The sequence below is a fragment of the Hemicordylus capensis genome, chromosome 2 (assembly GCF_027244095.1).
Source record: "Hemicordylus capensis ecotype Gifberg chromosome 2, rHemCap1.1.pri, whole genome shotgun sequence".
In the NCBI taxonomy this organism is placed as follows: Eukaryota; Metazoa; Chordata; class Lepidosauria; order Squamata; family Cordylidae; genus Hemicordylus; species Hemicordylus capensis.
The window spans coordinates 222,010,860-222,026,797 of NC_069658.1; positions in this window are offsets into that span (position 1 = coordinate 222,010,860).

The following is a 15,938-nucleotide window of genomic DNA, read 5'->3' on the forward strand; positions in this document are numbered from 1 at the left end:
AGGCTGGGGAAGGGACCGAGTGGGGAGCGGAGGCCCGGTCTACCCGCCATAGAGGCCTATGGGGGTAGACCTGGCCTCCGCCCGCCGGAGGCCCGGTCTACCCGCATAGGCCTGAATGGCGGGTACCTGGCCTCCGCCCGCCGGAGGCCCGGTCTACCCGCATAGGCCTGAATGGCGGGTAGACCTGGCCTCCGCCCGCCGGAGGCCCGGTCTACCCGCATAGGCCTGAATGGCGGGTAGACCTGGCCTCCGCCCGCCGGGTAGACCTGGCCTCCGGGCCTCCGTCCGGCCGGGGCTGGAGACGCCGCCGCTTCCCCCCGGGAAGAACACTCCCTCCGGGGCTTAATTTTCCACAGTGGGAGGGGGGGCGTCCCCGGGGCTTAAGGATCCGCTTCCCCTGGCCGGGGCTCCCACCTCCCTTCCCGGGCTTAAGGCCCCGCCGGCAGGCAGGCTGGGGAAGGGACCGAGTGGGGAGCGGAGGCCCGGTCTACCCGCCATAGAGGCCTATGGGGGTAGACCTGGCCTCCGCCCGCCGGAGGCCCGGTCTACCCGCCTAGGCCTGAATGGCGGGTAGACCTGGCCTCCGCCCGCCGGAGGCCCGGTCTACCCGCATAGGCCTGAATGGCGGGTAGACCTGGCCTCCGCCCCCCGGAGGCCCGGTCTACCCGCATAGGCCTGAATGGCGGGTAGACCGGGCCTCCGCCCGCCGGGTAGACCTGGCCTCCGGGCCTCCGTCCTCGGTCCGGGCTGGAGACGCCGCCGCTTCCCCCCGGGAAGAACACTCCCTCCGGGGCTTAATTTTCCACAGTGGGAGGGGGGGGGGCGTCCCCGGGGCTTAAGGATCCGCTTCCCCTGGCCGGGGCTCCCACCTCCCTTCCCGGGCTTAAGGCCCCGCCGGCAGGCAGGCAGGCAGGCTGGGGAAGGGACCGAGTCGGGAGCGGAGGCCCGGTCTACCCGCCATAGAGGCCTATGGGGGTAGACCTGGCCTCCGCCCGCCGGAGGCCCGGTCTACCCGCCATAGAGGCCTATGGGGGTAGACCTGGCCTCCGCCCGCCGGAGGCCCGGTCTACCCGCATAGGCCCGAATGGCGGGTAGACCTGGCCTCCGCCCGCAGGGTAGACCTGGCCTCCGCCCGCCGGGTAGACCTGGCCTCCGGGCCTCCAGCCGGCCCGGCCTGGAGACCCCGCCGCTTCCCCCCGGGAAGAACACTCCCTCCGGGGCTTAATTTTCCACAGTGGGAGGGGGGGGCGTCCCCGGGGCTTAAGGATCCGCTTCCCCTGGCCGGGGCTCCCACCTCCCTTCCCGGGCTTAAGGCCCCTCCGGCAGGCAGGCAGGCAGGCTGGGGAAGGGACCGAGTGGGGAGCGGAGGCCCGGTCTACCCGCCATAGAGGCCTATGGGGGTAGACCTGGCCTCCGCCCGCCGGAGGCCCGGTCTACCCGCATAGGCCCGAATGGCGGGTAGACCTGGCCTCCGCCCGCCGGAGGCCCGGTCTACCCGCATAGGCCTGAATGGCGGGTAGACCGGGCCTCCGCCCGCAGGGTAGACCTGGCCTCCGCCCGCCGGGTAGACCTGGCCTCCGGGCCTCCGTCCGGCCGGGGCTGGAGACGCCGCCGCTTCCCCCCGGGAAGAACACTCCCTCCGGGGCTTAATTTTCCACAGTGGGAGGGGGGGCGTCCCCGGGGCTTAAGGATCCGCTTCCCCTGGCCGGGGCTCCCACCTCCCTTCCCGGGCTTAAGGCCCCGCCGGCAGGCAGGCTGGGGAAGGGACCGAGTGGGGAGCGGAGGCCCGGTCTACCCGCCATAGAGGCCTATGGGGGTAGACCTGGCCTCCGCCCGCCGGAGGCCCGGTCTACCCGCATAGGCCTGAATGGCGGGTAGACCTGGCCTCCGCCCGCCGGAGGCCCGGTCTACCCGCATAGGCCTGAAAGGCGGGTAGACCTGGCCTCCGCCCGCCGGAGGCCCGGTCTACCCGCATAGGCCTGAATGGCGGGTAGACCTGGCCTCCGCCCGCCGGGTAGACCTGGCCTCCGGGCCTCCAGCCGGCCCGGCCTGGAGACCCCGCCGCTTCCCCCCGGGAAGAACACTCCCTCCGGGGCTTAATTTTCCACAGTGTCGGGGGGGCGTCCCCGGGGCTTAAGGATCCGCTTCCCCTGGCCGGGACTCCCACCTTCCTTCCCGGGCTTAACGCCCCGCTGGCAGGCAGGCAGGCAGGCAGGCAGGCAGGCTGGGGAAGGGACCGAGTGGGGAGCGGAGGCCCGGTCTACCCGCCATAGAGGCCTATGGGGGTAGACCTGGCCTCCGCCCGCCGGAGGCCCGGTCTACCCGCATAGGCCTGAATGGCGGGTAGACCTGGCCTCCGCCCGCCGGAGGCCCGGTCTACCCGCATAGGCCTGAATGGCGGGTAGACCTGGCCTCCGCCCGCCGGGTAGACCTGGCCTCCGGGCCTCCGTCCGGCCGGGGCTGGAGACGCCGCCGCTTCCCCCCGGGAAGAACACTCCCTCCGGGGCTTAATTTTCCACAGTGGGAGGGGGGGGCGTCCCCGGGGCTTAAGGATCCGCTTCCCCTGGCCGGGGCTCCCACCTCCCTTCCCGGGCTTAACGCCCCGCTGGCAGGCAGGCAGGCAGGCAGGCAGGCAGGCTGGGGAAGGGACCGAGTCGGGAGCGGAGGCCCGGTCTACCCGCCATAGAGGCCTATGGGGGTAGACCTGGCCTCCGCCCGCCGGAGGCCCGGTCTACCCGCATAGGCCTGAATGGCGGGTAGACCTGGCCTCCGCCCGCCGGAGGCCCGGTCTACCCGCATAGGCCTGAATGGCGGGTAGACCGGGCCTCCGCCCGCCGGAGGCCCGGTCTACCCGCATAGGCCTGAATGGCGGGTAGACCTGGCCTCCGCCCGCCGGGTAGACCTGGCCTCCGGGCCTCCGTCCGGCCGGGGCTGGAGACCCCGCCGCTTCCCCCCGGGAAGAACACTCCCTCCGGGGCTTAATTTTCCACAGTGGGAGGGGGGGGCGTCCCCGGGGCTTAAGGATCCGCTTCCCCTGGCCGGGGCTCCCACCTCCCTTCCCGGGCTTAAGGCCCCTCCGGCAGGCAGGCAGGCAGGCTGGGGAAGGGACCGAGTGGGGAGCGGAGGCCCGGTCTACCCGCCATAGAGGCCTATGGGGGTAGACCTGGCCTCCGCCCGCCGGAGGCCCGGTCTACCCGCATAGGCCCGAATGGCGGGTAGACCGGGCCTCCGCCCGCCGGAGGCCCGGTCTACCCGCATAGGCCTGAATGGCGGGTAGACCGGGCCTCCGCCCGCAGGGTAGACCTGGCCTCCGCCCGCCGGGTAGACCTGGCCTCCGGGCCTCCGTCCGGCCGGGGCTGGAGACGCCGCCGCTTCCCCCCGGGAAGAACACTCCCTCCGGGGCTTAATTTTCCACAGTGGGAGGGGGGGGGCGTCCCCGGGGCTTAAGGATCCGCTTCCCCTGGCCGGGGCTCCCACCTCCCTTCCCGGGCTTAAGGCCCCTCCGGCAGGCAGGCAGGCAGGCTGGGGAAGGGACCGAGTGGGGAGCGGAGGCCCGGTCTACCCGCCATAGAGGCCTATGGGGGTAGACCTGGCCTCCGCCCGCCGGAGGCCCGGTCTACCCGCATAGGCCCGAATGGCGGGTAGACCTGGCCTCCGCCCGCAGGGTAGACCTGGCCTCCGCCCGCCGGGTAGACCTGGCCTCCGGGCCTCCAGCCGGCCCGGCCTGGAGACCCCGCCGCTTCCCCCCGGGAAGAACACTCCCTCCGGGGCTTAATTTTCCACAGTGGGAGGGGGGGGCGTCCCCGGGGCTTAAGGATCCGCTTCCCCTGGCCGGGGCTCCCACCTCCCTTCCCGGGCTTAAGGCCCCTCCGGCAGGCAGGCAGGCAGGCTGGGGAAGGGACCGAGTGGGGAGCGGAGGCCCGGTCTACCCGCCATAGAGGCCTATGGGGGTAGACCTGGCCTCCGCCCGCCGGAGGCCCGGTCTACCCGCATAGGCCCGAATGGCGGGTAGACCTGGCCTCCGCCCGCCGGAGGCCCGGTCTACCCGCATAGGCCTGAATGGCGGGTAGACCGGGCCTCCGCCCGCAGGGTAGACCTGGCCTCCGCCCGCCGGGTAGACCTGGCCTCCGGGCCTCCGTCCGGCCGGGGCTGGAGACGCCGCCGCTTCCCCCCGGGAAGAACACTCCCTCCGGGGCTTAATTTTCCACAGTGGGAGGGGGGGCGTCCCCGGGGCTTAAGGATCCGCTTCCCCTGGCCGGGGCTCCCACCTCCCTTCCCGGGCTTAAGGCCCCGCCGGCAGGCAGGCAGGCAGGCTGGGGAAGGGACCGAGTGGGGAGCGGAGGCCCGGTCTACCCGCCATAGAGGCCTATGGGGGTAGACCTGGCCTCCGCCCCCCGGAGGCCCGGTCTACCCGCATAGGCCTGAATGGCGGGTAGACCTGGCCTCCGCCCCCCGGAGGCCCGGTCTACCCGCATAGGCCTGAATGGCGGGTAGACCTGGCCTCCGCCCGCCGGGTAGACCTGGCCTCCGGGCCTCCGTCCGGCCGGGGCTGGAGACGCCGCCGCTTCCCCCCGGGAAGAACACTCCCTCCGGGGCTTAATTTTCCACAGTGGGAGGGGGGGCGTCCCCGGGGCTTAAGGATCCGCTTCCCCTGGCCGGGGCTCCCACCTCCCTTCCCGGGCTTAAGGCCCCGCCGGCAGGCAGGCAGGCAGGCTGGGGAAGGGACCGAGTGGGGAGCGGAGGCCCGGTCTACCCGCCATAGAGGCCTATGGGGGTAGACCTGGCCTCCGCCCGCCGGAGGCCCGGTCTACCCGCATAGGCCTGAATGGCGGGTAGACCTGGCCTCCGCCCGCCGGAGGCCCGGTCTACCCGCATAGGCCTGAATGGCGGGTAGACCGGGCCTCCGCCCGCCGGAGGCCAGGTCTACCCCCATAGGCCTGAATGGCGGGTAGACCTGGCCTCCGCCCGCCGGAGGCCCGGTCTACCCGCATAGGCCTGAATGGCGGGTAGACCTGGCCTCCGCCCGCCGGGTAGACCTGGCCTCCGGGCCTCCGTCCGGCCGGGGCTGGAGACGCCGCCGCTTCCCCCCGGGAAGAACACTCCCTCCGGGGCTTAATTTTCCACAGTGGGAGGGGGGGCGTCCCCGGGGCTTAAGGATCCGCTTCCCCTGGCCGGGGCTCCCACCTCCCTTCCCGGGCTTAAGGCCCCGCCGGCAGGCAGGCTGGGGAAGGGACCGAGTGGGGAGCGGAGGCCCGGTCTACCCGCCATAGAGGCCTATGGGGGTAGACCTGGCCTCCGCCCGCCGGAGGCCCGGTCTACCCGCATAGGCTTGAATGGCGGGTAGACCTGGCCTCCGCCCGCCGGAGGCCCGGTCTACCCGCATAGGCCTGAATGGCGGGTAGACCTGGCCTCCGCCCCCCGGAGGCCCGGTCTACCCGCATAGGCCTGAATGGCGGGTAGACCTGGCCTCCGCCCGCCGGGTAGACCTGGCCTCCGGGCCTCCGTCCGGCCGGGGCTGGAGACGCCGCCGCTTCCCCCCGGGAAGAACACTCCCTCCGGGGCTTAATTTTCCACAGTGGGAGGGGGGGGCGTCCCCGGGGCTTAAGGATCCGCTTCCCCTGGCCGGGGCTCCCACCTCCCTTCCCGGGCTAAAGGCCCCGCCGGCAGGCAGGCAGGCAGGCTGGGGAAGGGACCGAGTGGGGAGCGGAGGCCCGGTCTACCCGCCATAGAGGCCTATGGGGGTAGACCTGGCCTCCGCCCGCCGGAGGCCCGGTCTACCCGCATAGGCCTGAATGGCGGGTAGACCTGGCCTCCGCCCGCCGGAGGCCCGGTCTACCCGCATAGGCCTGAATGGCGGGTAGACCTGGCCTCCGCCCGCCGGAGGCCCGGTCTACCCGCATAGGCCTGAATGGCGGGTAGACCTGGCCTCCGCCCGCCGGAGGCCCGGTCTACCCGCATAGGCCTGAATGGCGGGTAGACCTGGCCTCCGCCCGCCGGGTAGACCTGGCCTCCGGGCCTCCGTCCGGCCGGGGCTGGAGACGCCGCCGCTTCCCCCCGGGAAGAACACTCCCTCCGGGGCTTAATTTTCCACAGTGGGAGGGGGGGCGTCCCCGGGGCTTAAGGATCCGCTTCCCCTGGCCGGGGCTCCCACCTCCCTTCCCGGGCTTAAGGCCCCGCCGGCAGGCAGGCAGGCAGGCTGGGGAAGGGACCGAGTCGGGAGCGGAGGCCCGGTCTACCCGCCATAGAGGCCTATGGGGGTAGACCTAGCCTCCGCCCGCCGGAGGCCCGGTCTACCCGCATAGGCCTGAATGGCGGGTAGACCTGGCCTCCGCCCGCCGGGTAGACCTGGCCTCCGGGCCTCCGTCCGGCCGGGGCTGGAGACGCCGCCGCTTCCCCCCGGGAAGAACACTCCCTCCGGGGCTTAATTTTCCACAGTGGGAGGGGGGGCGTCCCCGGGGCTTAAGGATCCGCTTCCCCTGGCCGGGGCTCCCACCTCCCTTCCCGGGCTTAAGGCCCCGCCGGCAGGCAGGCAGGCAGGCTGGGGAAGGGACCGAGTGGGGAGCGGAGGCCCGGTCTACCCGCCATAGAGGCCTATGGGGGTAGACCTGGCCTCCGCCCGCCGGAGGCCCGGTCTACCCGCATAGGCCTGAATGGCGGGTAGACCAGGCCTCCGCCCGCCGGAGGCCCGGTCTACCCGCATAGGCCTGAATGGCGGGTAGACCTGGCCTCCGCCCGCCGGAGGCCCGGTCTACCCGCATAGGCCTCAATGGCGGGTAGACCTGGCCTCCGCCCGCCGGAGGCCCGGTCTACCCGCATAGGCCTCAATGGCGGGTAGACCTGGCCTCCGCCCGCCGGGTAGACCTGGCCTCCGGGCCTCCGTCCGGCCGGGGCTGGAGACGCCGCCGCTTCCCCCCGGGAAGAACACTCCCTCCGGGGCTTAATTTTCCACAGTGGGAGGGGGGGCGTCCCCGGGGCTTAAGGATCCGCTTCCCCTGGCCGGGGCTCCCACCTCCCTTCCCGGGCTTAAGGCCCCGCCGGCAGGCAGGCAGGCAGGCTGGGGAAGGGACCGAGTGGGGAGCGGAGGCCCGGTCTACCCGCCATAGAGGCCTATGGGGGTAGACCTGGCCTCCGCCCGCCGGAGGCCCGGTCTACCCGCATACGCCTGAATGGCGGGTAGACCTGGCCTCCGCCCGCCGGAGGCCCGGTCTACCCGCATAGGCCTGAATGGCGGGTAGACCTGGCCTCCGCCCGCCGGAGGCCCGGTCTACCCGCATAGGCCTGAATGGCGGGTAGACCTGGCCTCCGCCCGCCGGGTAGACCTGGCCTCCGGGCCTCCGTCCGGCCGGGGCTGGAGACGCCGCCGCTTCCCCCCGGGAAGAACACTCCCTCCGGGGCTTAATTTTCCACAGTGGGAGGGGGGGCGTCCCCGGGGCTTAAGGATCCGCTTCCCCTGGCCGGGGCTCCCACCTCCCTTCCCGGGCTTAAGGCCCCGCCGGCAGGCAGGCTGGGGAAGGGACCGAGTGGGGAGCGGAGGCCCGGTCTACCCGCCATAGAGGCCTATGGGGGTAGACCTGGCCTCCGCCCGCCGGAGGCCCGGTCTACCCGCCTAGGCCTGAATGGCGGGTAGACCTGGCCTCCGCCCGCCGGAGGCCCGGTCTACCCGCATAGGCCTGAATGGCGGGTAGACCTGGCCTCCGCCCCCCGGAGGCCCGGTCTACCCGCATAGGCCTGAATGGCGGGTAGACCGGGCCTCCGCCCGCCGGGTAGACCTGGCCTCCGGGCCTCCGTCCGGCCCGGGCTGGAGACGCCGCCGCTTCCCCCCGGGAAGAACACTCCCTCCGGGGCTTAATTTTCCACAGTGGGAGGGGGGGGGCGTCCCCGGGGCTTAAGGATCCGCTTCCCCTGGGCGGGGCTCCCACCTCCCTTCCCGGGTTTAAGGCCCCGCCGGCAGGCAGGCAGGCAGGCTGGGGAAGGGACCGAGTCGGGAGCGGAGGCCCGGTCTACCCGCCATAGAGGCCTATGGGGGTAGACCTGGCCTCCGCCCGCCGGAGGCCCGGTCTACCCGCATAGGCCCGAATGGCGGGTAGACCTGGCCTCCGCCCGCAGGGTAGACCTGGCCTCCGCCCGCCGGGTAGACCTGGCCTCCGGGCCTCCAGCCGGCCCGGCCTGGAGACCCCGCCGCTTCCCCCCGGGAAGAACACTCCCTCCGGGGCTTAATTTTCCACAGTGGGAGGGGGGGGCGTCCCCGGGGCTTAAGGATCCGCTTCCCCTGGCCGGGGCTCCCACCTCCCTTCCCGGGCTTAAGGCCCCTCCGGCAGGCAGGCAGGCAGGCTGGGGAAGGGTCCGAGTGGGGAGCGGAGGCCCGGTCTACCCGCCATAGAGGCCTATGGGGGTAGACCTGGCCTCCGCCCGCCGGAGGCCGGGTCTACCCGCATAGGCCCGAATGGCGGGTAGACCTGGCCTCCGCCCGCCGGAGGCCCGGTCTACCCGCATAGGCCTGAATGGCGGGTAGACCGGGCCTCCGCCCGCAGGGTAGACCTGGCCTCCGCCCGCCGGGTAGACCTGGCCTCCGGGCCTCCGTCCGGCCGGGGCTGGAGACGCCGCCGCTTCCCCCCGGGAAGAACACTCCCTCCGGGGCTTAATTTTCCACAGTGGGAGGGGGGGGCGTCCCCGGGGCTTAAGGATCCGCTTCCCCTGGCCGGGGCTCCCACCTTCCTTCCCGGGCTTAACGCCCCGCTGGCAGGCAGGCAGGCAGGCTGGCAGGCAGGCTGGGGAAGGGACCGAGTCGGGAGCGGAGGCCCGGTCTACCCGCCATAGAGGCCTATGGGGGTAGACCTGGCCTCCGCCCGCCGGAGGCCCGGTCTACCCGCATAGGCCTGAATGGCGGGTAGACCTGGCCTCCGCCCGCCGGAGGCCCGGTCTACCCGCATAGGCCTGAATGGCGGGTAGACCTGGCCTCCGCCCGCCGGGTAGACCTGGCCTCCGGGCCTCCGTCCGGCCGGGGCTGGAGACGCCGCCGCTTCCCCCCGGGAAGAACACTCCCTCCGGGGCTTAATTTTCCACAGTGGGAGGGGGGGGCGTCCCCGGGGCTTAAGGATCCGCTTCCCCTGGCCGGGGCTCCCACCTCCCTTCCCGGGCTTAACGCCCCGCCGGCAGGCAGGCAGGCAGGCTGGGGAAGGGACCGAGTGGGGAGCGGAGGCCCGGTCTACCCGCCATAGAGGCCTATGGGGGTAGACCTGGCCTCCGCCCGCCGGAGGCCCGGTCTACCCGCATAGGCCCGAATGGCGGGTAGACCTGGCCTCCGCCCGCCGGAGGCCCGGTCTACCCGCATAGGCCTGAATGGCGGGTAGACCGGGCCTCCGCCCGCAGGGTAGACCTGGCCTCCGCCCGCCGGGTAGACCTGGCCTCCGGGCCTCCGTCCGGCCGGGGCTGGAGACGCCGCCGCTTCCCCCCGGGAAGAACACTCCCTCCGGGGCTTAATTTTCCACAGTGGGAGGGGGGGCGTCCCCGGGGCTTAAGGATCCGCTTCCCCTGGCCGGGGCTCCCACCTCCCTTCCCGGGCTTAAGGCCCCGCCGGCAGGCAGGCAGGCAGGCTGGGGAAGGGACCGAGTGGGGAGCGGAGGCCCGGTCTACCCGCCATAGAGGCCTATGGGGGTAGACCTGGCCTCCGCCCCCCGGAGGCCCGGTCTACCCGCATAGGCCTGAATGGCGGGTAGACCTGGCCTCCGCCCCCCGGAGGCCCGGTCTACCCGCATAGGCCTGAATGGCGGGTAGACCTGGCCTCCGCCCGCCGGGTAGACCTGGCCTCCGGGCCTCCGTCCGGCCGGGGCTGGAGACGCCGCCGCTTCCCCCCGGGAAGAACACTCCCTCCGGGGCTTAATTTTCCACAGTGGGAGGGGGGGCGTCCCCGGGGCTTAAGGATCCGCTTCCCCTGGCCGGGGCTCCCACCTCCCTTCCCGGGCTTAAGGCCCCGCCGGCAGGCAGGCAGGCAGGCTGGGGAAGGGACCGAGTGGGGAGCGGAGGCCCGGTCTACCCGCCATAGAGGCCTATGGGGGTAGACCTGGCCTCCGCCCGCCGGAGGCCCGGTCTACCCGCATAGGCCTGAATGGCGGGTAGACCTGGCCTCCGCCCGCCGGAGGCCCGGTCTACCCGCATAGGCCTGAATGGCGGGTAGACCGGGCCTCCGCCCGCCGGAGGCCAGGTCTACCCCCATAGGCCTGAATGGCGGGTAGACCTGGCCTCCGCCCGCCGGAGGCCCGGTCTACCCGCATAGGCCTGAATGGCGGGTAGACCTGGCCTCCGCCCGCCGGGTAGACCTGGCCTCCGGGCCTCCGTCCGGCCGGGGCTGGAGACGCCGCCGCTTCCCCCCGGGAAGAACACTCCCTCCGGGGCTTAATTTTCCACAGTGGGAGGGGGGGCGTCCCCGGGGCTTAAGGATCCGCTTCCCCTGGCCGGGGCTCCCACCTCCCTTCCCGGGCTTAAGGCCCCGCCGGCAGGCAGGCTGGGGAAGGGACCGAGTGGGGAGCGGAGGCCCGGTCTACCCGCCATAGAGGCCTATGGGGGTAGACCTGGCCTCCGCCCGCCGGAGGCCCGGTCTACCCGCCTAGGCCTGAATGGCGGGTAGACCTGGCCTCCGCCCGCCGGAGGCCCGGTCTACCCGCCTAGGCCTGAATGGCGGGTAGACCTGGCCTCCGCCCCCCGGAGGCCCGGTCTACCCGCATAGGCCTGAATGGCGGGTAGACCTGGCCTCCGCCCCCCGGAGGCCCGGTCTACCCGCATAGGCCTGAATGGCGGGTAGACCTGGCCTCCGCCCGCCGGGTAGACCTGGCCTCCGGGCCTCCAGCCGGCCCGGCCTGGAGACCCCGCCGCTTCCCCCCGGGAAGAACACTCCCTCCGGGGCTTAATTTTTTCACAGTGGGGGGGGGGGCGTCCCCGGGGCTTAAGGATCCGCTTCCCCTGGCCGGGACTCCCACCTTCCTTCCCGGGCTTAACGCCCCGCTGGCAGGCAGGCAGGCAGGCAGGCAGGCAGGCTGGGGAAGGGACCGAGTCGGGAGCGGAGGCCCGGTCTACCCGCCATAGAGGCCTATGGGGGTAGACCTGGCCTCCGCCCGCCGGAGGCCCGGTCTACCCGCATAGGCCTGAATGGCGGGTAGACCTGGCCTCCGCCCGCCGGGTAGACCTGGCCTCCGGGCCTCCGTCCGGCCGGGGCTGGAGACGCCGCCGCTTCCCCCCGGGAAGAACACTCCCTCCGGGGCTTAATTTTCCACAGTGGGGGGGGGGGGGGCGTCCCCGGGGCTTAAGGATCCGCTTCCCCTGGCCGGGGCTCCCACCTCCCTTCCCGGGCTTAAGGCCCCGCCGGCAGGCAGGCAGGCAGGCTGGGGAAGGGACCGAGTGGGGAGCGGAGGCCCGGTCTACCCGCCATAGAGGCCTATGGGGGTAGACCAGGCCTCCGCCCGCCGGAGGCCCGGTCTACCCGCATAGGCCTGAATGGCGGGTAGACCTGGCCTCCGCCCGCCGGAGGCCCGGTCTACCCGCATAGGCCTGAAAGGCGGGTAGACCTGGCCTCCGCCCGCCGGAGGCCCGGTCTACCCGCATAGGCCTGAATGGCGGGTAGACCTGGCCTCCGCCCGCCGGGTAGACCTGGCCTCCGGGCCTCCGTCCGGCCGGGGCTGGAGACGCCGCCGCTTCCCCCCGGGAAGAACACTCCCTCCGGGGCTTAATTTTCCACAGTGGGAGGGGGGGGCGTCCCCGGGGCTTAAGGATCCGCTTCCCCTGGCCGGGGCTCCCACCTTCCTTCCCGGGCTTAACGCCCCGCTGGCAGGCAGGCAGGCAGGCTGGCAGGCAGGCTGGGGAAGGGACCGAGTGGGGAGCGGAGGCCCGGTCTACCCGCCATAGAGGCCTATGGGGGTAGACCTGGCCTCCGCCCGCCGGAGGCCCGGTCTACCCGCATAGGCCTGAATGGCGGGTAGACCGGGCCTCCGCCCGCCGGAGGCCCGGTCTACCCGCATAGGCCTGAATGGCGGGTAGACCGGGCCTCCGCCCGCCGGAGGCCCGGTCTACCCGCATAGGCCTGAATGGCGGGTAGACCTGGCCTCCGCCCGCCGGGTAGACCTGGCCTCCGGGCCTCCAGCCGGCCCGGCCTGGAGACCCCGCCGCTTCCCCCCGGGAAGAACACTCCCTCCGGGGCTTAATTTTCCACAGTGGGAGGGGGGGGGCGTCCCCGGGGCTTAAGGATCCGCTTCCCCTGGCCGGGGCTCCCACCTCCCTTCCCGGGCTTAAGGCCCCGCCGGCAGGCAGGCAGGCAGGCTGGGGAAGGGACCGAGTCGGGAGCGGAGGCCCGGTCTACCCGCCATAGAGGCCTATGGGGGTAGACCTGGCCTCCGCCCGCCGGAGGCCCGGTCTACCCGCATAGGCCTGAATGGCGGGTAGACCTGGCCTCCGCCCGCCGGGTAGACCTGGCCTCCGGGCCTCCGGCCGGCCCGGCCTGGAGACCCCGCCGCTTCCCCCCGGGAAGAACACTCCCTCCGGGGCTTAATTTTCCACAGTGGGAGGGGGGGGCATCCCCGGGGCTTAAGGATCCGCTTCCCCTGGCCGGGGCTCCCACCTCCCTTCCCGGGCTTAACGCCCCGCCGGCAGGCAGGCTGGGGAAGGGACCGAGTGGGGAGCGGAGGCCCGGTCTACCCGCCATAGAGGCCTATGGGGGTAGACCTGGCCTCCGCCCGCCGGAGGCCCGGTCTACCCGCATAGGCCTGAATGGCGGGTAGACCTGGCCTCCGCCCGCCGGAGGCCCGGTCTACCCGCATAGGCCTGAATGGCGGGTAGACCTGGCCTCCGCCCGCCGGAGGCCCGGTCTACCCGCATAGGCCTGAAAGGCGGGTAGACCTGGCCTCCGCCCGCCGGAGGCCCGGTCTACCCGCATAGGCCTGAAAGGCGGGTAGACCTGGCCTCCGCCCGCCGGAGGCCCGGTCTACCCGCATAGGCCTGAATGGCGGGTAGACCTGGCCTCCGCCCGCCGGGTAGACCTGGCCTCCGGGCCTCCGTCCGGCCGGGGCTGGAGACCCCGCCGCTTCCCCCCGGGAAGAACACTCCCTCCGGGGCTTAATTTTCCACAGTGGGAGGGGGGGCGTCCCCGGGGCTTAAGGATCCGCTTCCCCTGGCCGGGGCTCCCACCTCCCTTCCCGGGCTTAAGGCCCCGCCGGCAGGCAGGCAGGCAGGCTGGGGAAGGGACCGAGTGGGGAGCGGAGGCCCGGTCTACCCGCCATAGAGGCCTATGGGGGTAGACCTGGCCTCCGCCCGCCGGAGGCCCGGTCTACCCGCATAGGCCTGAATGGCGGGTAGACCTGGCCTCCGCCCGCCGGAGGCCCGGTCTACCCGCATAGGCCTGAATGGCGGGTAGACCTGGCCTCCGCCCGCCGGAGGCCCGGTCTACCCGCATAGGCCTGAATGGCGGGTAGACCTGGCCTCCGCCCGCCGGAGGCCCGGTCTACCCGCATAGGCCTGAATGGCAGGTAGACCTGGCCTCCGGGCCTCCGGCCTGCCCGGCCTGGAGACCCCGCCGCTTCCCCCCGGGAAGAACACTCCCTCCGGGGCTTAATTTTCCACAGTGGGAGGGGGGGCGTCCCCGGGGCTTAAGGATCCGCTTCCCCTGGCCGGGACTCCCACCTTCCTTCCCGGGCTTAACGCCCCGCTGGCAGGCAGGCAGGCAGGCAGGCAGGCAGGCAGGCAGGCAGGCTGGGGAAGGGACCGAGTCGGGAGCGGAGGCCCGGTCTACCCGCATAGGCCTGAATGGCGGGTAGACCTGGCCTCCGCCCGCCGGAGGCCCGGTCTACCCGCATAGGCCTGAATGGCGGGTAGACCTGGCCTCCGCCCGCCGGGTAGACCTGGCCTCCGGGCCTCCGTCCGGCCGGGGCTGGAGACGCCGCCGCTTCCCCCCCGGGAGGACACCCGCCCCCCGGGCTTAATTTTCCAGTCGGGGGGGGGGGTGTTGGCACACCCCGGGGCTTAAGGCTCCCCTTCCCCGAGCCGAGCCACCCCCCCCCTTCCCGGGCTTAATGCTCGGCTCACCCCGTGGAGGTAGGCCTCTGGTGGAGGGAAGCGGGCAGGCGGGCAGGCCAGGGGCTGACGAAAGCTCCACCAACCTCTTCCTGCTGCTGCTGCTACTGCCAGCCTGCCTGGCTGAACTGTTTCCAGCCAGGGTGACATCACAGTAGGGCAGGCAGGACCCATGGCTGCTGCTGTCAGATGCCAGCCCTGCCTGCCTGGCTGAACTGTTTCCAGCCAGGGTGACATCACAGTAGGGCAGGCAGGACCATTGGCTGCTGCTGCTGCTGCTGCTGCTGCTGCTGCTGCTGCTGCTGCTGCTGCTGCTGCTGCCAGAAGCCACCCTGCCTGCCTGGCTGAATTGTTTCCAGCCAGGGTGACATCACAGGAGAGGAGGCAGTGCCACTGGCTGCTGCTGCTGGAAGCAGTGGTGCCTGCCTGCCTGCCCGCCTGAACTGTTTCCACCCAGGGCGATCTCACACGACAGCAGGCCGGGCAGAGTCCGGAACGGCGGCCCGGTCTACCCGCCCTAGCCGGCAAGGGAGGTAGACCTGGCCTCCGCCCCTCGGAGGCCCGGTCTACCCACCCCAGAAGGCTAGGGAGGTAGACCGGGCCTCCGGAGGCCCCCGGCTGCTATGGAGGTAGACCGGGCCTCCGGCCGTCGGAGGCCCGGTCTACCCGCCCCGGAAGCCCCGCGGAGGGAGACCGGGCCTCCGGAGGCCACCGGCTGCTATGGAGGTAGACCGGGCCTCCGGCCGTCGGAGGCCCGGTCTACCCGCCCCGGAAGGCTAGGGAGGTAGACCGGGCCTCCGGAGGCCACCGGCTGCTATGGAGGTAGACCGGGCCTCCGGCCGTCGGAGGCCCGGTCTACCCGCCCCGGAAGCCCCGCGGAGGGAGACCGGGCCTCCGGAGGCCACCGGCTGCTATGGAGGTAGACCGGGCCTCCGGCCGTCGGAGGCCCGGTCTACCCGCCCCGGAAGGCTAGGGAGGTAGACCGGGCCTCCGGAGGCCACCGGCTGCTATGGAGGTAGACCGGGCCTCCGGCCGTCGGAGGCCCGGTCTACCCGCCCCGGAAGCCCCGCGGAGGGAGACCGGGCCTCCGGAGGCCACCGGCTGCTATGGAGGTAGACCGGGCCTCCGGCCGTCGGAGGCCCGGTCTACCCGCCCCGGAAGGCTAGGGAGGTAGACCGGGCCTCCGGCCGTCGGAGGCCCGGTCTACCCGCCCCGGAAGCCCCGCGGAGGTAGACCGGGCCTCCGCCCGCCGCTCGAGCGGCAGAGTGCGGGGCGGAGGCCCGGTCTACCCGCGCGGGAGCCAGCGGGTAGACCGCCCCTCCTCCTCCGGGGCTCGGAAGTCCGGAAGGGGAGCAGACCGAGCGGTGCGCCGGGCTTTCGGTTCCAGAGACCCGGCCACATTTCCCGGTCGCCCCCGGTCCCGGTACGGATCCCCGGGCCGCCCCCTCCGGCTCGGGTGTCCGCGCGGAGATTTATGGCGACAGGCTTTTCAGGACCCTCGGACAACCGGACCGGCCTCACCGACTTTCGCGCCCGCCCGGGAAGACCCCCGAGGCGGCCACGGAGGGCGCGGCCGACCCCCGGTCCGCTCCGAGCAGCGGCGGGTGGCCCCCCGAGTCCCCCGCGGGTGGGGACGAAGGGGTGGGGAGTGTGCCCGGCGTCGGGTGGCCCCGCGCCCCGGGTCCCGGAAAAGTTCCGAGCGGCCCCCTCGCCCGGCGCTACGCCATCAAGGCCGGGAGAGGGGTGGGGACGTCCCCCCGGGGACGACCCCGCACTCGGCGGCGGTGGGCGCGGGCCCGCCGCCGGGTCGACCGCGGGCTGAGATCGAGACTGGCTCTCTGCCGCCGGGGCTCGGAAGTCTGGAAGGGGAGCAGACCGAGCGGTCT